At 38.2% G+C, this 22,806-nt stretch overlaps 1 protein-coding gene across 4 annotated transcripts in view; it reads left to right on the forward strand.

Annotated features, from left to right (window-relative positions):
• Positions 1 to 22,806, forward strand: part of DIAPH3 (diaphanous related formin 3) — a 486,464-nt gene that overhangs the window by 430,494 nt on the left and 33,164 nt on the right. The window contains exon 28 of one of the 4 annotated variants that reach the window (XR_010409980.1): positions 11,010 to 11,190. The exons of the other annotated variants lie outside the window; for them this stretch is intronic. The gene's annotated coding sequence lies outside the window, so the exon portion shown is untranslated. The remainder of the gene's footprint in view (positions 1 to 11,009; positions 11,191 to 22,806) is intronic. 4 annotated transcript variants of the gene reach the window in all.

A 22,806-nucleotide genomic window follows, 5' to 3' on the forward strand; every position in this document is an offset into this window, starting at 1 on the left:
GGCACCCTGTGTCTTGTTGTTTTGATCTTTGTTTTTTAATATGTAGATAATGTCCAGATTTCAATAAAATGTTCCTAGGCATGTCAAGACACAGGACATATGAACACACACACACACACACACACAAATTAATGATGCGCAGATGATCCAGACATTCGAGTTATTGGACAAGGGCTTTAATTGAGATTAAAATATTCAAGAAAATAAAATAGATGAGAAGATGGAGTGTTTTACCAAAGAATTAGAATCTCAAAAAAGAATCAAATGGAAATTCTAGAATTGAAAGATACAAAATCTGAAATTAAGTGGGTGGGTAAAATGATGAATAAATGTCAGTTTAGACAAACAGAAAACAAAATTGGTGAGCTACAAGACAGCTGGAAAATATCTAATCAGAAGCACAGAAAGGAAAAAGAGGAAACATAGAAAAAAGTGTAATAGACATGAGACACACAAAAAGGCTTTACAGCACTGTCCAGTAGACATGTCATGGCAGGACAATATATAATTTAAACAGTTGAAATTAATTTTAATTTATTTAACCCAATGTATTCAAGTATTATTTCAACATATAATTAGCATGTAAGTATTAATCAGCTACTTTGTTTTTATTAATGCAAAGTCTTTGATATTGATACATATATTATACTTCACAACATCTCGTTTTGGACTCTCCATTTCAAGTGCCCCTAGTCATATGTGGCTATGGCTGCCATATTGGACAGCTCAGATTTACATCCTTATAATTAGAATCCCAGAAGGAAGAGAGGAAAGAAGTCAGAAGCAATATTTTTTAAAAAGTAGGTAGGAAAGGAGATAGAGAATGCTAAATACTGACAGTGGAGAGGTCATGAGGAGGTATATAGTTTTAAATGAAGACATGGGAGGGGGGCACTTGGGTGGCTCAATCGGTTAAGCGTCTGCCTTCAACTCAGGTCATGATCCCAGGGTTCTGGGATCAAGCCCTGCATCCGGCTCCTTGCTCAGCTGGGAGTCGGTTTGTCCCTCTCCCTCTGCCCCTCCTCCCACTCATGCTCACACCCTCTTTCTCTCAAATAAATTAATAATCTTTTTTAAAAAATAAATACATGGGAGGGCCTACCCACAGGGCAATATTTAAGGATAGACATGAAGGAGATGGGGAAGTAAGTGAGACCTGCAGATGGATGAGGGTAGAAGACTGAAGGCAAGGACCTGAGGCAGGAGTATGATGGCATTTTTAAAACATCAAGGAGCCTGGTGTATGATGGAGGGATTAAGTGGGAGACAAGGAGATTAGATCAGAGAAGCATAGGGAGCCAGATCATATAAAGCCTCAATAGACTTCTTGAAGTTTATAAGTAAGGAATACATATATTTCCATATTTTGCTTACTCACTTTATATTAAGGGGAGCGGGGGACTTAAGCTTTAAAAATTAGCTTTGGTTTTTCTGCTGTTGTTAATTAAAAAAAAAAAAAGTATCCTGAAAATGAGTACTTAAGTCCATAATGCCTTCATAAGTGCACCACTAAATATGCAACATGAAGAGTCAGGGAAGGTGTGGTTCGTTTTGAGGTTGGTTTTCAGAAATCCTTTTCCCCTAGTCCCTAGAATATGATTAAACTCTGTTAGCATAAATTTTTTAAATAACACCTTTTTCACACTGTGAATATATCTAGCAAGAAAATCAGTACATTTCCAAATTTTTTACATGTTGGGTTTTTTGTTTTTTAATATTGAAAATAACCACATTCAGTTAGTGAGTTAAGTGTGGATATATATATTTTTTTAATTATAAGTGGCTCAGTCTACAGTATATTATATGTTAGGATTAGGAAGAGATCTAGTTAGAAAGGTGAGACATTTCCTTATCTGACAAATGAAGGTTGTAAAACTGAGAATGCCTTGGTGTTATATATGGTCTTCTTGCTTAGAGGTATGTAAAAATGTAATTCCTATAGCCAGTCTGGGAAAATAAATATGAATCTTCATTTTCTGAGATTGGATGAGATGATTAATTATGGTAAAGGATCTGTCTTAGAAAAAGAAAAGTGATGAGAAGAGGTTGAGTGTGAGGACTGAGTTTCTTCAAGGATTGATATTAGCTTAACACTTCTACACATAATTTGGAGAAGAGTAGGACTCAGTCAAACATCAGAGGTTTTAGAGAACACAGAATTTTCGAGTAGAAAGTCAATAAATTGGTAAGAGTCCTCAGGAAATACCATGAGGCTCTGTGCAGGTGGGCATTTGAGTGTTGAAACCAGCAAATGCAATGCTCTATAGCTGGTCATTGAAAATCCAGTGTACGTATATCTGTGTATATGACTTTGAAGTGATGGCTTTTTTCCTTTTTGAAGGGTACCCCAATTCCTTTGAAAGTCCAATTAAAATTATGAACCATTTCCCTAGGAAAAAGCTCATAATCCCCACAGTAAGAAGTCAGATTTAAAGGTGGTGGTCTTGAATTAGCTAAAAAGTTACAAAGTGATTTTCCTCAATCCATTCATTCAGTAAGTGAATGAATATTTATTGAGCTTCAGTTATAAACTTGGTCCTAAATTAAGTACTGGAAATACATAGAGACCAAGACAAATTTGGCAGCTGACCTCACACAGGTTACAATTTGGGGAAGGAGATAGATAAGAAAGCATTTATGTCATAGTGTGATAACTGCTCCCACACCCTTCCCAAAATGCTTTGGAAGACTCTGGAGAGGCACTGAATTCAGACTGTAGGGTGGACAAAGGGATTTCAGAGACAGCTGTGAGGAGCATCTAACTGACATCCAATGGTTACTTTCAGTCAAATCTTTAAAAATAGACACAGAATGTTATTATATCTATATTTCAAAGATATAGTACCTGTAGGTCTGATATACCTCAAGGTGGGTAACTGGAATGAATAAAGAACTAAAACGAACAGAAGGATAAAAGCAGTTTTTAAATGTATGATTTTTTTTTGGACTTGAAGACAGATGCTGAGAGACCAGAATAAAATAGACATATATGCATACACACATATGAAATAAGTAAATTAATTTACTTATTTTTAACAGGGATGGAGAAAGAGCTGATACTGTGTTAATACTAGAATAAAAGAGATGTATCCTTGAAGACTGATCTGGGTAACTTCCTTTACAAAGTAAATATTTTTGGAGTCATTATCCTAAAGATTGTACTGGAAGGGATTACTAGTGGAATTGAAGATTTCTGATAAATTTTAGAAAGACGGGAATACTAAAATAATGTATTTCACATTTAAGGTTGATTTCACAAGGATAACCAAACAATCTTTATTAGTCAGTGTAACAAAGACTTCTGTCATTGCAGATAAGCCCTGGAACCTGACTGACATAGCACAGTAAAGGTTGATTTCTCTTCCCCACGAGATCCAGTATGGGCCAGGCAGCCTACCTCTACCATGTAACTAAATCCCCAGAAGGACCATGGTTTCTTCTGAAGGGAAAGAAAGATGGAGGAGACACTGGCTCTTAATTGCCTGATCCCAAATGTGACACATGTCACTTCAACTCCTTCTAAGAGATCTGAGGTAGTCACACGGTCCAGCGTAATTGTAGAGTAGTCCAGGAAATGGAGGAAGGCCTGTGAAATATTTGGTGAGCCCTGTGTCTGCCACACCCTTCATCATTACATTCTTTGGGGACACTTGTCAGTAAAAATATTGTGGACTGACAAAAGAATGAATGTGTATGTGCTGTGTTATGCATTCCTGCATGTACCTATGCATCCTTCTGTTCTCCAAAACAGCAAGTATCCACCGGAGCAATACTTGACTACTAATACAAAGCTTTGTGGCCAAGTGATTGCAGATAAGAGGGAAGGGGGCACTTCGCTGTTCCACTGTAGAGAGATACGCTGTTATGAGAATTGCTATTTCCTCCCCCTTTATCCTTCCTCAGGATAGAAATGGCTAAGTAGGAAATGGTGGCACCACGAAACAAAATAGGGAATGTAAGGAAGAAGAGCTGGGTTTTCCCCCCTGAGGGAAAATAAGTGTGCATTTAGACATCAGGAATTGGAAGAGGAAGAGGGAGGTGGAGGAGGCAACATTCTGTACACAGATAGAAACTGAGACCTGCAACTCAAAAAAGTGTTTAGCATAGAGGTGTAAAGTTTGAAGCCAAAAGCCTCAGGTTGAAGCCATGGAGTCCCATGCACTCTCTAGGGGAAAGACCCACATTTAGGGGTGACAGTTGGAGAGGGTGGAGGAGTAAGAGGATCACGGGGGTGGGGGCAAAGAGAAGTGAATGAGCAGTATGACTTCCGGGCCAGCAAAAGATCTGCTAGGAAGTTTGGAAGGAGACGGAAGAAAAAGAGTAGCTCTTTCCACCCAGTTTAGAGATTAGAAAATCCAAATGGAGGCCATCACTCTGATTCTACTCCAACGGCCCATGCAAGGTCATGAACAGCCAGCCCTTCCCCAGTGGACTCTGCTTCTAAACACCAAACTGTACACAAGGAAGTCCTGGAGAAAGTCCAGCTACCAAGTAAGACGGAGTGAATGACAGAAAGCACTTTCTAATGAAAACCTGGAATTAAGACCCGTTTCTGCCTAAAAGTGTTTCTGGAGAGACTGGGATGCAGGGAAATAGATTAAAAAGTCGGTATTCAAATGATGGCAGTGAAATTAACATCTCACGATCTCTGTGGATCTCTTAAGAAGGAGAGCAAGTCTGGTCACATCATCTGTCATGCAGATTATTGGAGTTGTCTCTTCCCTGGCCTCCTTGCTTCTCTCCTGTCCTCCTCCGCTCTGTTCTGAACACAGCAGCCATGGTGAGCTTGGCCGAGTGCAGGTCAGACCAGGTAACTCTCCTCAGAACCCTGTCCCCCTCAGCCTGCCCCCCTCAGTCTCCGGCTGCACTTCAGCTGCTGCTGCGCCTGCTTCCTCCTTTTCAGGATCCAGCCGCCTTGCTGCCCCCAGAACACCTGGGTCTGTGCTCGCAGTTCCTGCTGCCTGGAGCATTTTTCCTTTTACAATATATGCACGCTCACCCCGTGCGTCCCTGCAGATCTCCACTCCATTTTCATGTTACCCGAGAACTTTCTTCTGACCATCTTTTGTAAAATAGCCAGCCTGATCCTCAGCATGTCTGCCCTGCCTGTTTCTCTATTTATGCTGACCGCCTTTGGACATGGGTTTGTATTTGTCTGTCTCTGGGAGCCTCCTCCTGCCTTACCCCCAGAACGCAGGCTCCAGGAAGGCAGGCATCCTCTCTCAGTTTTGCACTCTGCTCTTCCTAGAATGGAGCTTGGCCTGTGATAGGAGCTCAGTAACTCATTGCTGGATAAAGGGATGGATATAAAAGATGCTTTGCAGTCACCTATATTTCTTTTTTTTTTTTTTTACTAGAAAAATATGTATCTATACCTATATTTCACTGTGTTTTGTTTTGTTTTTCTTTAAGATTTTACTTTTAAGTAATCTCTACCCCCAGTGTGGGGCTTGAGCTCACAAAACTGAGATCAAGAATTGCACACTCTATACTGACTGAGCCAGCCAGGAGCCTCTGTGTTACACTTTTTTTTTTTTTTTTTTAAGATTTTATTTATTTATTTGACAGGAAGAAAGACAAGCAGGGGGAGCGGCAGGCAGAGGGAGAGGGAGAAGCAGGCTCCCCGCAGAACAGTGAGCCTGACTCAGGACTCGATCCCAGGACCCTGGGATCATAACCTGAGCTAAAGGCAGATGCTTAACTGAGCCACCGAGGCCAAATTTGTATAAATTTAACTTTAGGAATCATTATTTTGTTTCATTTTCCCTCTGCAAACACTTGCAAGCCTCTGATTTCGACCACTACACTCCGCCTTCCCCGTTCTCCTGAGCCAATTAATCCTTGCCATGTACTGTTTGTGTTGTTCTTAGGAAATAAATTACTTCAAGCTGATTTAAGGAAATAAGAATATTGCTGACTTTGTTTTTTTTGGAAAGTAGGAATATGGCTTATTGTGCTATTCCTTTTGTCACGATCTACAACCACAACACTTTTTTATGCGGGAATCTAGCAACACTTGGTTTTTGCCCATTTGTGCCATAATGTTCGTATGATGGAGATTTTCAAAAAAATAGATAAGAGGGATATTCGCTGGTGCTTTGTTCTCTTTCATTTGATCAAATACTATGTTCATATTCAAGTTACTTCAGCAACTGCTATGTTCTCAAGTTCTGACTTGCAGCTGGAGCAGGTTGTTGTAGGTTTCTTGTCACTATTTTTATTTTCTCCTCCTTTTATTGGTTGTTTTGAGGCAGTAGTCTTGTGTTTCTTCATTAGAAAGACATTTTAAGTTCTTTTAAGTCTCTGAGAGACCGTTTACCACAGGGAATCAGAGATAGCAGACAGGAAAAGACTTTAAAACCCCACATTAAGCGCAGAATGAAACTGTAATCAGACAACCAATTATTTAATTTTCCTAACGATGCACTTTATAAATGTCAATGCAATAACTTGTCCTAGGGAGAGAAATAATAAGAGCGTGAAATGTATTGATAAATGTAAAAAGCAGGAAGACAGATCTTTGAAAAGATGCTGCCCCTATTTCAATAGCCATAAAAGAGGCATTCTTTGGCTTATGCACAGTTGGGCATATGTATTTTATTGGACTTTCCTGAGTGTTTAATTCTTGTCAATACATAAAGAGTTCTCCTTCCTTTGACTACTGTAATTTAAGATATTAGTTTAAAAACAAAAACAAAAAGGCCAGAAGCATTATATACTTCTAAACCAAATTTTATGTAGAAGCAACCATTGTTTACAAGCACAATTAACATCCTAGAATGAAAGCGTAATTATCCACTATTTCTAACCCCTTTCATGGAAATATAAAACCATTAGCACAATAAACAAGTAGCTGTTAATCAGTTGGATGATTTAAAGTTGTTTCTAAACATCATGAACACTTGTTCTTTGCTTTTGTCGATAGGTAGTCTTTATTCACAGCTTGTGTAGACATGAAAACCCAGCTTTTGGTCCTCAGATTCAAGGTTGTTCCAATTATCAAACAGGAGTCACGTTCACTAAAGGGAGAAATGATTTTTAGATCTGTGACATGTTTACAGTCCTACATCTGTCACAGCCAGAGAAGCAATACAGTCTCCTGGTAGCTATGATGACTGGTGGGCCTACACACACACACACACACCTCTCTCTCTCTCACACACACACACACACATACACACACACTCTCACACTCACACACACACACACACACTCACACAGAGAGATTAAATAATTAGAGATATTCTACACGAGCCTCAATTCCTTCTTTGGAAAACCATCCTGCCCTCTTATCTACCTTATGGGCAGCATGTGGAGTACTTTGAGGAGGCATTATTATTTCATTTTGATGTGAGTGAATTTTTTCAACCATCATTAGGTTGCACAGCTGTTGATGTACCACATGCCAGTCAAGTTTTTAGTCAAGTTCAATGATTCACTGGCTTGGAATGAAATCATCCTAATTTCTTGGGAATGTGCGGATTCCTTAATTTATTTGAAATATAATTAAAAGTTCATTTTACAAGTAACTAGAATAGAATTGCAAGTTTACTTTGACTTTCAGGAAGTAAAAGCAAATACATCTTAATACAATGAGAGTCTGGTTTTTGGTTTCTTTGTTAATGGTTTACACATGATCAGGAGCCTCCTCATATACAACTAGAGAAAATATAAAACACTGTAAAAAATTCAGTTTAGTGCTACAGAGATGACTGCAACACAGCAGCTCTTTATCTGTACTAGTATATAAAAGCACTCCTAACAGTGCATTAATTTTCACAGCCATTTAGTAGATTAGAAAGCAATTGTAAACAGCGTAAAACCCACATTAACTCCTGTCAACATCCTGCCTTTTGCTCAGTTATGGATTTGTTTGAAATAACAGTGAGATCTAAAGTGATTGCATCGACATCACAGATTGTATTATAAATATGAATGAACCTGCCGTAATGAGATGCATAGCACTATATGGCAGGAGTCTGTCCTCCCTGTCATGGTAACAGGTTTGTGATATAAGGGAATATGGCATTGTCTCTAAGAAATAACTCCACGTGTTCTCAAATGGTTATGGTATCAACTGACATGTTTTCAGATTGCCCTAAATTTCATATTCTAATATTGTACCATTAATAACTATCTGCTGTTTAATGTTCAAAAGTCAATCCAGATGATGTGAAATCCGTTGAGCTATTCCTAAAAAGTGATTATTAATTTAAATATTTTTGATTTTTAGTAGATTATCTTGATTGATCTCTGCCTAAAAGCATAAGATCAAATAACCATCTCATCTGAATAGAAACTAGTGAATGGAATTAGGCACAGTTAAAATGGAAATTCTTTTGTATGAGAGACAAGAACTGCATCCTTACCTTTCGGGCTTCTTCAGTAAGGATTTAGTAAGCTTTGTTATCTTCTATTTGGAAGATGTTCTGATTTTTGTTGTGTTTTTAAAGATAACCACAGAGAGGTTTTGGTGGTGGAACAAAGAATGTTTTTAGGAGACATCTTTTCATGCTATTAGATTAGAAGAAAGAGTACCAGTGCATATCTTTTTAATTGCTTGATTCAGCCTGAATTGTCATTCTTTTTTAGATAAGGGTCATTTTATTCTTCTGCTTAATGTCTTTTTTGTTGGAATACTCTTATTCTGGAAAACTTTCGTACTAACTTCTTAAGTACATCTTTTAGTCTTCAGAAAGAGTAAGTGCGCATTTTAGTATCAAAACTGTGAATCCAGTTGGATTGTAACAGTTCACTTATTAGGTGATTGACCTGGTTGTCCACCTCTCTTCTTTGTTAGGAACTTTGCAGGTACAGTTTTCTGATGCTTAGAAGGGGGAGCAAATAATCACCTGATGGAACAAACATTTGTTTAGTGACTTACTTGTTAAGTACTGTGCTTTGTGCCTTACAAACATTCTATCATCTCATTTAATAGTCTCCTTTTAACTGGTAAATATTTGAAGGGGGGAAATCATCTGGATGTATTGCAATAGTGGTTCTTTCCAAATACACAGTTTACTTGCAAAAGTAAATTCCAGGAGGGAGAATATAGGATTGGTGTTGTTCCCTTGGCTTTTCTGGTTCTGACTGTAGCCATCACTCAAGGTCTGGTATGGGGGCAGAGGAGGAACGTACCATGGTGCCCATCTCTGAGGGAAAGACGGGTATTGTTTGCCTTCAAGTAAATAACAGCTCTGCCCACGAATATTTGCTCTCACCCCTTTTCCTATAAAGAGAGCATTTATGGGACTGGCCGCAGTATATATATGAGAATTCTGTTTTTCCCATTGAAACCACAAACACGATGAAACCTAACTAGTAACCTACAAAATATATTCACTAGAAGCTGTGGCAGTGGTTCCAAGTTAGAAAGATGATTAGTATATTCATTTTTATCAACTGTAACACTTTATGATGCTTATGGAAATATTCTTAGTAAATTATTCAATCAAATAAATTTTACATGAGGGTTTTACTAACAAGTCTAAAAAATTATTTTCAACTAAATTCAGTCAGACAGATGGATTTTGTTCTCCAGGTGGTTGCGTATTTTTTGCTTGATAACCTATTTGGCAGCACTCTTTTGAACCTGTGAATATTTATATTTCAGGGCCCTCTCAATAATTAAGAAATCCACATTCAGTACCAGATGTTTCAAATGACTAAACAACTTTGTTTCATTCTAGAACTGTAACATTTTTTTTACTGTTTTTGTTTTTAATAACATTTTCCCAAGAATCAGAAACAAAGCAAGTATTTCCTAAAGTCTTAGGTTCACTAAGAAGCTATGTTAAGGTTAATTTACTTTATTAAGCAGAAATGTAGACATCCCAAGAGCATTATTTATTTTAACAGTTAAGTATTTTAGAAGCTTTAAAATTAGCTATTTTATAATGTTTTCAGTTACTTTTCTCCTTAGGTTGTTAAAGTAACCCAACTAAGAAGCAAATTTAACTTTTTAAAAACTGAAAATATGCTTTCCTGCAGTTATTATCTTTTTGGCAGAGATTTACAGTTTTAAGAATTAGGCAGTGAAGAATGGCATGGCTTCCTTTCTACTAAGCTAGACCAAAATCAAAGTTTATCAGCCTCGTATATATATATATACTTATTCTTAGCATAAACCCTGACCTAAGAAGAGATTCTTGATTTCTGTAGCCAGTAAATCTTGAGTGTTCTGTTGCAGTCGGGGTTCATAAACAATTGTCTGATTTTTTTCGAGTCTCCTATCTTATTTTATCTTAATTAGATCCATTCCAAGAATTATTTTTCTTAGTATTACTGAGGTTGATTATTGTTTATTAATATTATTTCAAAGCCAAAGATATTTAGTAGGATCTCATATCTGTGCTTTCTCTATAACCGTAGGCAAATCAAAGGTGGCATATTTAGAGGCTTTGGTTCATAAATAGCACCACAAGAGTAGTTCAAAATCAGAAAAATAAAGTCACTTACTTGAAAAATCATGTTTCAGGATATTACTAAGGGTTTTTGTTCATGATGACTTTAGAATATTATATACTAAGTCATTTCATCGTTTATTTCAGAAACTATTTCCTTGAAAATTCACTTTGGGCATTTTAGAATGAAGATTATAAAGATCATTTGAAATTCCCAGATTAGAAAATACCATTTCCAATATAAATTATGGATTTTAATTTGATTTTACAAATAAAAAACTCAAATTTGTTATAGAATTTTGTAACAATTTCCTTTCTCTTTTTATAAAAATACTATATTGTTTTCACTATTTTGAAGATAACACATGCTTCATGAATTTTGCAGAAACTTTGTTACTTTTTTCTAACTTTAGCACTGCAATTTGTTCTCATGTTGGATTATACTACTAGTATACCATATATTAATTACATGGTACTATGATACTACATAAAAACTGTCATAAGAGCTTTTTCTTCAAATTGTTCTTACAGATAGGAGAGAGGGACTTGCACTGATAATTGTCTTCATTGTTTAGACTAATGACATATCCTTTTCATTTTTTTAAGATTTTATTAAAGCGCGCATGCGTGAGAGCAGGGGGAGGAGCAGAGATGGAGAGAGGGAATTTCAAGTAGACTCTCCGCTGACCACGGAGCGCATCCTGGGGCTCGATCTCACTACGTGAGATCACGACTTGATGGAAACCAAGAGCTGACTGAGCCACCCAGGCTCCCCATCCTTTGAAAAGTGAGTTATGTGACAAAGACCATCAGAGAGATGCATATCTGACCAGGTCACACTCCCGCCTAACATCTTTTTAGTGGTTCCCCATGGTTCTTGGAATAAAATTTCATGCCCCTCCAGTCTCCATCAAGTCACTCCTACCTTTGGTCACTCCATCCCAACCAAAAGAGCTTTCCACCCATGGGCTTCATGCTGTTCCTTCTGCCTGGAATGCTGTTCTCCCCCTAAACCTGCCTCACTCTCAGGGTATCTTTCTGGTCTCAAATATTATTTTCTCATGGGAGTTTTCCTCTCGCTGCCTTGCCTCTAAAACTTAAATCAGGTCCCCCATTACACTTCATAATTGCATCCTTTACTTTTCCTTCATTGCACTTACAAGTTATAATTACATATTTGTTTGATTATTTGTTTAACGCCTGCCTCTCCCAAGAGAGTGTAAGCTGTACGATTAAAGAAAGAGTTGGAGTCAGAGGAAAGACTTTATTATAATCAGTATTTCACACTTTGACAGGTAAATTAGACCAAACTAACTCCCAGGGAGCAACACACAGCCTGATAACCATGAATTCGAGGCGAGGCTGTGTGGTGTAAAACAGGAGGTACACAGGTTCATCTTAGGAGGCCTCAAAGAATAGGAGGCTGGTGATGGGGGCGGGGGAGAGATGGTTTTACGTAGAAAGAGTCTGCTCTTACTAGTTATTTGGGCTTGTCTTTTGGCCTCTCTGGGCCTCCATGTCCTTACCAGTAAAAGGAAACCTAAAGTTCTATGACTGTAATATTGTCAACCACAAATAGAATAGGCTGAGGCTTGGGCTCCAAGTATTCTTCCAGAAGACAGGTTACAGTTGTAAATCATACCAAGGATTCCAGACACAGGCAAGAACATAGAGCTTCCGGGGGGACTGGAAGGATGTAGAAGGGCCAGAGGGAAAGGTACAATTAGGAGTTAATTGTGACCTCTTTGGCTCCAAATTCACACTCTTTCTCAACCCCCTAGTCTTAAACCTCAATCCTTTCTCCCACCAAATTTCATAGATAAATTAGCAGGATTCAGAAAAAGAGCTAAGAATTCATCTATGAAAGCTAATATTTTCTTTTAAAAAAATAAAAGAACCAACCGATAATTTCTCAAAGCTATGAGGAATCTGTACCAAGTAAGATTGGGGGGAGAAAAGTTTTATTTTTAGTTATCAAAAGCATAGAACAAAGAATACCATCAACTACAGCTGTGGTATTCTACATACTAAATTCTGTTCTTGGCTTTTTAAAACCCTTTTTAACTCATCTTAGGCTGAATGAGGTATTTTAGTCCTAACGTGTACATTGCATAAGCTTTATACCAAAGGGTCAGGATTATTTTTAACTAATGTTTACAGAGGATCAATGGACTGTATCCTTTTGTTTGTGTTGCACATGAAAGGAATACAGTTTACTTAGTCCTAAACACCTTCAGTCAGCCATCTGCAAATGGATTATGTACTTGAATATAAAAAAGTTACTGGTAAATTTAAAATGTACTTGAGCTGAAACATTCTTTCCTCTTTGTTTCCTTCACTTACTTTATTAGTTCTACATGTATTAATAACTAAAATGGATCTACATACAGACTGACGTGTCAGATGAACTTTTATTCTGAATTTTTCTGCAACACGTATTTACAGTGAGACAGTTTCTTAGAGTCAGAAAGATTATACTTATGCTAATATAAAGCATATTAGGTTCACAGAAATAAGCATAAGGAAATGGTTAAAATATGCCAGATTTTAAGTTCTGATCCTTTACTGTATTTTCTAAAACACTATTAGGCAAGCTTTATAATCTTTGATTTGATATAGTTCAGCAAAAGATTGGTGAAGGTTGATTATACAACACGAAGAGACAAAAGCAATACTAATGACATGAAAAGCAGAAATTGCAGTCTTTCATGGAGGACACAGGTCTATATAATTTTCTCAATCTAGTCATCCTCTTTCCTTTGGAAAATCCAAGAAGTTTAGCTAATTGAAGATGTCCCCATATGGACCAGTTTTGCTTTTACACTAATTTTGATCCTTTATCAGTCCTTTCTCCAACAGTTAATTTTTTATGACTAAAAAACATCTGTCAGTTCACAGCCCAACTCCCTCCCCCAGTACTCCTGTCATTTTTCCTCCATACCCACCAGACCCTTTCACATCTGAGTACAGATCTCCCTCATCTTAACAATGGAGTTACATCCTGATTGAATACATTTTATACACCTTATGCATTTAATACACCTAACCTACCAGACATCATAGCTTAGCCTCACCTACCTTACACCTGCTCACAACACTTACATTAGCCTACAGTCGGGCCAAGTCATTGAACACAAAGCCTATTTTATAATAAATTGTTGACTCTCTCATGTAATTTATTGAATACTTCCCCCAAAATGAAAAACATTGGCTGTATGGGTACAGAAGGGTTGTAAGTGTATCAGTTGTTGACCCTTATGATGGCGTGGCTGACTGGGAACTGCCACTCCCTGTGGCTGCCCAGCATCATGACAGTGTCGTCCTGCATCGCGCTATCCCAGGAAAAGATAATAATTCAAAATCTGAAGTCTGGTTACTATTGAATGGGTATCACTTTCGCACCATCATTAAGTTGAAAAATCGTAAGTCCAACCATCAGAAGAAACCCTCTGTATTTTGTATCTGCTCCTACTTCTACCTGAGATGCCCTTCTTACCCTTCTTTAGTTGATAGGCTTGGACTTAGTCAAGACTCAGTACAAATGTTATTTCCACAGTCAGTTCTTTGGAGGCTTAGTTCCTCTGTCCTCTGTATTCCTGCAGCATTTTTTTTTTCTTTCATGGCTCTTTTAGCACTTATTTATAATTTATTTCTTTTAATAAGATGCTTTTTCTCTGCTACATATGAGTGCTTCAGGATCTAAGACCTCCTTCCTCTTTGCATCCCCAGCACAATGGCTGGTAGGTACATAGTAGGCAATCCATTATTGCTTCAATGCATGAATTAAGTAACCAATTACATGAAATGTCTGACAGACAATCTTCTACTTTGAAACCAGTTGTATTCCCAAAGTTAATTTTTAAATCAGTTGTTTTGGAACTCACAAAGCAATTTCCCACAGAAACAATGTTATAAATGTTATAAATGGTGGTTAGGTTCCCAGGCTAGCCCTCAAGAGTCTATTTAACCCATAATGTAGCTGAAACACAATGCAGTTGTAATGAAAAATAACAGAAAACAGCACTGTTACAAATGTGCAGTGTTTTCATTACATTAAGTAAATACAATTCCTCTTCTGTGTAGAAACTGCTGTCCAGGGCAAAGTATACCGATGGGCAAGCATAACATGACCTAGCAACAAGAGCATGATCACTGAATATAAGCCAAGCTGTTTCACTAACTTGCCTTGTAGATCATTTAAGTTTACTATGCCTGAGTTTCTACATCTCTCCCCCCAACTTGGTATTTGTGGCCTGCTCCCCCTGAAGAAAAAGCAAGATAATGTGTTTAAGTACACACTGAAACATTTAAAACACTATGCAAATGCAGTGTGTATCATGGTATACAGTACTCACAAATGAAATTAAACTGAATTATGAACATTTGATGGAGTGAAAAAGAAAGTAACTCCTAGAGTTTAAACTTCCATTGGCCTGACCCCCAAAGCCTGGGAACTGGATAACCACCACCTTATCTTTCCACCATGACCAGCCCTGAGACACATGAGTTAATCTCTCTGGAAAATAGTTTCCTCTTGGACAAAACAACATTTGGATTAGATGACTATCCAGTTCTTTTAATCTGATTGTCTGTATTTAACATTATTTGGACAGAGTGGTAACTTTGGTGGACTCAAAAATGTCCTCAAGGGGTCATAAATACAGTCTGAATTTCTTCATTTTCTCTTCCGTGAAGAGTTTACTTCAAGTACCACTTGGGTACATTATCTCTTTACTGCTTGATACAGTTTCTTCCTTCATCTGCACATATGTCCACCTTAAAGCCAGTTTGTTCCCCAACATCTGCCATCAAAATCTACATAGAAACTAACTTCTGTCATGTAGTGTCTCCATCCAAACTTGCAGAAGAACAATCTTCTTATTCCTTACTCAGAATTCTGGTTTCTCCTGCAAAGAGTCAAGTTTTCCTTCATGATTTGCCTGAGAGATTCTCTGAGAGTTGATTCCAGTGCAGTAGATCTATCTGTGTTCCAGCTAACTGTCTAATCAAACTTTATTCTCTATTAGGAGCCATCTGTTTGCCGATGACTAGTGCTTTTTATTTTTGTGCAATCCGTTTTAGTCTGTTTTTACAGTACCACCTGCACTTCCCACTTTCCTACCCCTTCTTCCTTTCTTGTGGGTGAGGGAGGGGCCAGAAGGTGGCCAGCAGGGGGGTCCGCTGTCCTCCAAACAAAATGCTTGCAGTTCAACCCTTTCTCTCTGATTGGAATGCCTCCTTTCTCAACTGTCAAACCCTCTTTATATTCTGCCCTATATTTAAGCTTCCCCAGAAATCTTATGACCATTGAGGAGACTTTTTGGGAACAAAAGGAAGAAGTTAGTGAGTTCTTAGAATATTTAACTGTTTGTAACAAGAGATTCACATTAGTCTCTTCCTCAATCATTGCTTTCCTTCTGTGCCTGAAGACTGACTAGTACCTAATAAATATGTAACCCCTTCTATATAAACAATTTTTACTGGGTCTGACTCCATTACAAAAACATGTTCTATATGAAATTTCCAATGCAATTTGATACTAAAAATATTAGCATTAGATGACCCATGTAATGTGTTCTCTTCATTGCCTTCATCTGTTCGTCAGCAAAGATGTCACTTACTCTAAATTCTAACATCTACAAGATAGGACATTTGTAGCATTTTTAGTAGATTTCCCCTTAGGTCGGATTTCCTGCACATTTTTTCAGGTGTATCTTAAGTCTTATTGTTACTGCAAAGCTCGACTGAGACCTTGCCATTGTGAAGCCAGCCTTCACTTCGCTATCCTGGCTATTAGACTTCACTCCTCTAAAATCCTACTGCATTTACTGTGTGCACGTCTCATTTGGCATTTTCATAACACTAGGGATGAGCCAACATAAGCGCTTCTTTTGTCCAGGGTGCTTTTCAAGTCAGCAAGAGTGCCTTCAACTTCTTGGTAGTATCTAACTCTTACAGCTTATACATACAGGTGCTCAATAAACATTTATTGATTCATTATTCAATTACATATTGACTTCTTTGTTAAGTTGAAGTTTTCAGCTGATCCATTTTTGACCTGAAATTTTCAGTTATTAGTTTTTTGTCGGTGTTTTGATTACCCAGTCGCATTTTTACCATCAATAGGTTATGTCTATGAATAGAAGTCTAGAGACATTTTTAATGTGTTTGGGAAAATAAATTGAATAAAGAAGTTCAGATTTTAAAATTGCAGATGAATATTATGTTAGTGATTAACTGTAGCAAACATATTTTGAAAGAGTTTATCTAGCTGAGAAAAAGACAACAATAGAGCCATCCCTTGTGACCATTTTCAGTGGCTTCCTTCAAAAATAGTCATTTTTTAAAGTTTTTGTTTCCTTCTTCCTTTAATCTCTCATGTTTATGAATAATATTTAGTTGAACTCCCAAAGCGACTGGGGAAAGAAAATCTTTGGTGTTGATTTTGGATAAAATATGAGACATTTACTTTTGTGAATTTTAATCTCAGAAGACTTTAACACGGTCTTTTGTTCTCTGGGCTCTTGTGTCATTCAAAGATTTAAATTTAAACACCAGTGTGTTTTGGACCACAAGAAAGCCCACCGAAACACCTAAGTATGAAATTTTTAGTTATTAATATCTATAGAATTTCATCATTCTTTTAATTACCATTTCAGCAATTCTCAGATGGCTAATAATGCATTTGGTTGTCCTGCCCGTCCTCTATAGGCAGTTCATAGAATAAGCGCCCTCATGGTATACCACATTGTAGTTTATTATTTCTTTTTTTTTTTTTTAAGATTTTATTTATTTGAGAGAGAGAGAGAGAGCACATGAGAGGGGGAGGGCCAGAGGGAGAAGCAGACTCCCTGCTGAGCAGGGAGCCGGATGCGGGACTCGATCCCGGGACTCCAGGATCATGACCCGAGCCGAAGGCAGTCGCTTAACCAACTGAGCCACCCAGGCGCCCGTTTATTATTTCTCTGAGCTTTTTATTTTACCCATATTTGCTTGGCAACCAAGTTAACTGATTAAAAATTACATTTTAATTAATTACTCTGTGAATCCTTTAGATTTCTCATTTCAAAGCACTAAAAAATGTCAGATTTTGCCCTGATTTCGTGTCAAGAGTTAAAACTCTACTTCCTGTATTTTTGACCTTATAAAATCCTTTCTGCCTATAAATTTCCAGATCTTATTGATCACAAAGCCCGTTAATAGATCTGAAAATTCATGCATTCTTTAAAAAAAAAAAAAAAAAAAGAATTTGTTGAGGGTAAATACTTGTATTAGATCAAAAGTTTTATCAGCTACAATCCCTTTGATAATTGTTTTTTAACAGTCCAAACTAAGTTATTTCTCTCTGGTTTAAACATCTTGGCTGATTTTTAGACTTGGATGAATTTCACTGTAAATTGCTGGTCGATCTGACTCAAGTACCCAGGAGCTGTCAGGATGGCTCAGTGATTTAGCGTTGGTGTCCTGCAACTTCGACTACAATCAGCAGATGCTGTGGTATTACCATAAATGTTTTCCTAACTGCTTCTGTCAAAAAGAGAAAATTCTTCCTGCACCGAGTCTGCTGCTTCTGATTAAATTCAGTTTGCCTTCTTTTGCATAATTAATGTCCCATGATGATCTCTAACCTTTTGTTTTTAATACTGCCTCTTGGTCTAGACTCACTCTTGATGGGGAAGCTCAGCTAAGAGCAGACAAAGAGAAATGGATGGTGCTCTTACATGAACCACCACCCCCCCCCCTCACCTGCATGGCTCTGAAGTTGTTACTATTTTACACACCCTCGCTTGTCAAAGATCATGAAAGGTTCTGGTCTTTGCGATGTTTTCCATTGTTGTGCCACGGCTCTGTTAGGCTCTGTTCTACTTCTGAAGGCTGTTTCTGCAACGCTTTGGTGCACATGGTTTTGCCTGAGGATGTGGGATGATAGGATCTGCTCAGAATGTGCTTACCCCTGGTGTGTGTAAACTGTGATAAACCTCGGACACAAACCAGGCACAGGGCTACCTATTCTTCTGCTGAACTTTCTGTACCTGGAGCCCAAAGCGAAACAGACACTACTCTAGCCACAACAAAGTCATTGTATTAAAAAAAAAAAAAAAAAAACCCATAAATATGTTAAAAATAAATGCCCTATTTGTCAGTGAAAACATTTTTTGTACATTTTCCCAATGGGAAGAGATCTTTGAATTTGGTCAATAGCAGTACCTTTTTCCTGAAAAGCCCAAAATGCTTCATCATTTTCCTATTTATCCTTTTAGAACCCATGAGTACTCCTGCCTGGTTAACCACCTGTGAGCTGATTTTTTTTTTTCTGTTTCAAGTGCAACATTGATGTGAATAGATACCCTTTGTGATTTGATTCTTATAGTTTAAGATTTAAAAAAAAAAAAAAAGGATGCGATGTCTCCTAAGGTACTAAATCAGGCCAGCAGTAACTGGCAAATGTGTAGCTTAGAACTGCTCTGGAATCATATTTTCTGAAATTAGGATTCCGTCTCTTTCCTTTGTTTCAGAAGAGAAGACAAATTGCTGAGCCTTCACATTTTCTGTGGGTTACCTCCTTCCTTCTTCTGTAGGAAATTCTACTAGCAAATATTTATCACGTTTCTTATAGTATTATTTTATTCCTAGAATCAAATAATTTTGAATGGGAAAAGATTTTAGAAAAGTGGTAATTTCATGACTGATGAAGCTAAGCCTAAATGAGGAAAAACCACAAATCATGGCATATTTGGTTTGGTGGGTTTCCAACCTTTACTAAAATGTTAACTTTGAGTGTAAATTTTAGTTTATCTCAGATTAAAACCACATAAAAGGGAAACAGGAATTCTGAAATAAATATATCACTCCATGTGGGGTATCCACAGTCAGATGGGGGCTGGCTGCATGGGTGGTAAAAGAATTCATCCAAGGCAGAACAAAGGAGAGGGATAGAAGTTTACTGAATATACTGCAGCAGTCAGGACAGCAGAGGAGACCCTGTCTGCCACAAGGTGGTGGTGAGAGGCCATAGTTACAGGGCAGAGTGAGGAAATAAGGGAGTCTATGGAATTTTCCCTTTTTTGGTAACTGTGCCTGGTTGTAAGTAGCCCATTGGTTGGTTAGGACCCATGGCTATTTCAGGGTGGGTCGCCTAATGAGCCTCAGGGGCCACTCTGGGCCCTTTTGCCTTGCTCTGGTATTTCCATCGTTCAAGCCTGTTGCCTATTAAAGTGCCCTCCACACTCCCCAAACACATCCCACATAAAGCAAGTTATGGTCAACATTTTTTTCTTACTCAGACTCTGGTACTACAAACGCTTTAAGCTTATAGTTGCTTAGATCTCCTGCAGGTCCAATATGTATATGTATGTATGTACGGTGGGGGGGGGGGGGCGTCCCACACAACCACCAGCCACCCACTTTTTCCCACAACCACTATACCACTTTGCCATCTCTGTTCATCATCTCTTCATATTAGCCAACCACTTCTACGATAGAGAGCACTCCCTTCGGCAAAACAGCTGATCTGTGACCTGGAAGACAATGGCAGTGTGCCAGGTAAAACAGAAAGACTATTAAGTCTTCATTCTGCATCTCCTTTTCCCTGGCTCTGTCACTAAAATAATCCACTTAACTTCTGGTCTCAATTTCCTTGTCGATAAATGGAGATAAACAATAACCACCTCACAGGAGGATTAAACGTGTGCTAACATGTCCAGATACCTGCTTCTTTGCGACCTGCATCTGACAGCCAAAGAGAACCAGGAAGACACTTGGAAAAGGCAAGGCTACAAGAACAAGAGGGCTTATATTTAATTTAAACAAGAGATTTCAATGATTCTTTTATTTTTTTTAAGATTTTTTATTTATTGAGAGAGAGAGAGAATGAGAGAGAGAAAGCACATGAGAGGGGGGAGGGTCAGAGGAGAAGCTGACTCCCTGCTGAGCAGAGAGCCCAATTCAGGACTCAATCCTGGGACTCCAGGATCATGACCTGAGCCGAAGGCAGTTGCCTAACCAACTGAGCCACCCAGGCGCCCTCAATGATTCTTTTAATCTGTTTCCTTATTTTCAGTTTATTCCTGAACATAATGTGTTAGTTACCACTCAAAACAAACAAAAAAGTCACAGATGTGTCTTTGTGACGGTGGAAGTCACTTGAAAAGCACCAACATTTTAGGAAAATGGGAAATGTTTCTCTGATGCTCAGAAGAATCTCCTTCCCCCCCCTCCCCCCAAATAAAGCTTTTCATAATTTCTTTTTTAATAACTCTAGATGCCCTGAAATCATCAAACTTGGTTTTAAATGTATCGTTGTCATCATTCTTTAAGGGGAAGCTGTCAGATTATTTTAAATGACAAAGGGCTTTAATGCATAAGTATTACAGCTGCCATTCTCTTCAGATATATTCAGAATTTAGATATCCACCCATTTTATCCCCAGCAAATTAACACACAAATACACATCGCTGCATTTATCACTTCTACCGTGAATTTAATACTACATGTAAGCATAAGCCAGTTTGCTGATGAGATAGATTACAATGAAAGTATTAGCAATGATTTTTTTTTCTTTTTTTCCTTTTCTTTCTTTTCTTTTCTTTTTTTTAACATTAAAAGACATGTCTTTTTTTTATTCTTATGTTAATCCCCATACATTACATCATTAGTTTTAGATGTAGTGTTCCATGATTCATTTTTTGTGCATAACACCCAGTGCTCCATGCAGAATGTGCCCTTCTCAATACCCATTACCAGGCTAACCCATCTTCCCACCCCCCTCCCCTCTAGAACCCTCAGTTTGTTTTTCAGAGTCCATCATCTCACATGGTTCGTCTACCCCTCCGATTTCCCCTGCTTCATTCTTCCCCTCCTGCTACCTTCTTCTTCTTCTTCTTCTTTTTTTTTTTTTTAAAGACATGTCTTAATCAGTTATTCCAAAAGCATCCATGGCTCTGTTTCACCCCTGAGTTCTAGGACTTCAGGAGTGTCTGTTACTAATCCATCTGCTGTAACCATCAGAAAAGAGGCTCAAACACAGCCACTTTCAAGATTTGTGATTAAAGGACACCTTACAATGACTTAGAGTTGTATGATGATCTGTATTTATCAGAGTTCTTGCGTATATTGTTTTTGTCATAAAGATCCTTTGTAGAGTTGGTTTATTTAATCTCCAGTAAATAAAGAAAGGTACTGAAGTCTAGAGATTAAGCGAATCATTCCTCGGTATAAAAAGTGAATGATAGAGCTAAGAAGAAACTCTTACAATTTTTCCTTTTAAGTATAAATTAACCCCCTAATAGAGCACCCTCTGATCTACAGACGTAGAGTTTGCAACCAACCAGATGAATCAGGAAAAATTGTTTTTGTTTCTCTTTCATGTAAATCCAAATAACAAATCAATGAGCGTGCACCCTGGTAAATAGAAAGATTGTTCCGTGGCAGTCAGCTCAGTTAAAATCACATCTGTAGAGACAGCAGGGAAGCGAGTAAAGCTACACTTGCCTCCCGCCAAAGGGCCTTTAACGTGCTTGAGGAGATCACCTGAGCCCTCTCCAGGAGACCCAGAAGAGAGACTCAGCAATAAAACCAGAAACATTGTCATGGTGTCCCACAGAGTAGCTGACCTCTCCACCTTGACTTTTTCCCTGTATAATTGGGATATTAACAACAAATTCATAGAGTATGTGGGCATTAACTGAGGAAATGCTATTAAAGCTGCTTGTCCCATCTGCATGCAGAGAGGCACACTAAATGGTAGTATAGTCCCCACCATTCAGGTAAAGAACCCGTGAAAGCTTTCCTGTGTCAAATGTAGTAAAGGACACCAACGGACAGTGCAGTGAAGGCAAAGAACAGGGTGCTATGAGATGGACAATGGTGGGTGTGGGCCAGGGGTTCCCAAGAAGTGACTTCCTGCACCGAAGCACTCTGACCTTGGTTCAGACTGACTGTGGAGAAAAGGAGAAACTGGAACACCAGTCTCTTGAGAGACTCAGGTAGAATGATGAATTCAGATCATTCTTCTGCATTTATTATGGCATTGGCAACAAGGGAAATAATGGTAATAGGTCAACTGCATTGAAAGAACGATGCCAAGGGAGCCATTACCTCAGCCACGTCTGGAGCAGAAGTGTTTCAAACTCAGAATTTTTTTTTTTTACAAGTTCATTTCCTTCTTCATGTGTTCTGTAAATCCTGTCCATTTTCCCTTCATAAACTAGGCCCTATTCAATCATTTCCATACCTGTACTTCTACATAGGCTCCCTTGCCCTCTCCCTGTCTCTTGTCTTTCCATCCCCAGATTGCCTAGTTCACTAGCTCTCCTTAGATTTCCACTGATTGGGCCTTGTTACCCTTACAGTGCTTGTGTTCCCTTCAGGCACAGTCCACTGCTGCAAATGACACCCCTAGCAA

This window comes from Mirounga angustirostris, unplaced genomic scaffold (genome assembly GCF_029215605.1).
Source record: "Mirounga angustirostris isolate CCGP_5_RB_7025 unplaced genomic scaffold, mMirAng1.0.hap1 SCAF_3, whole genome shotgun sequence".
NCBI lineage: Eukaryota > Metazoa > Chordata > Mammalia > Carnivora > Phocidae > Mirounga > Mirounga angustirostris.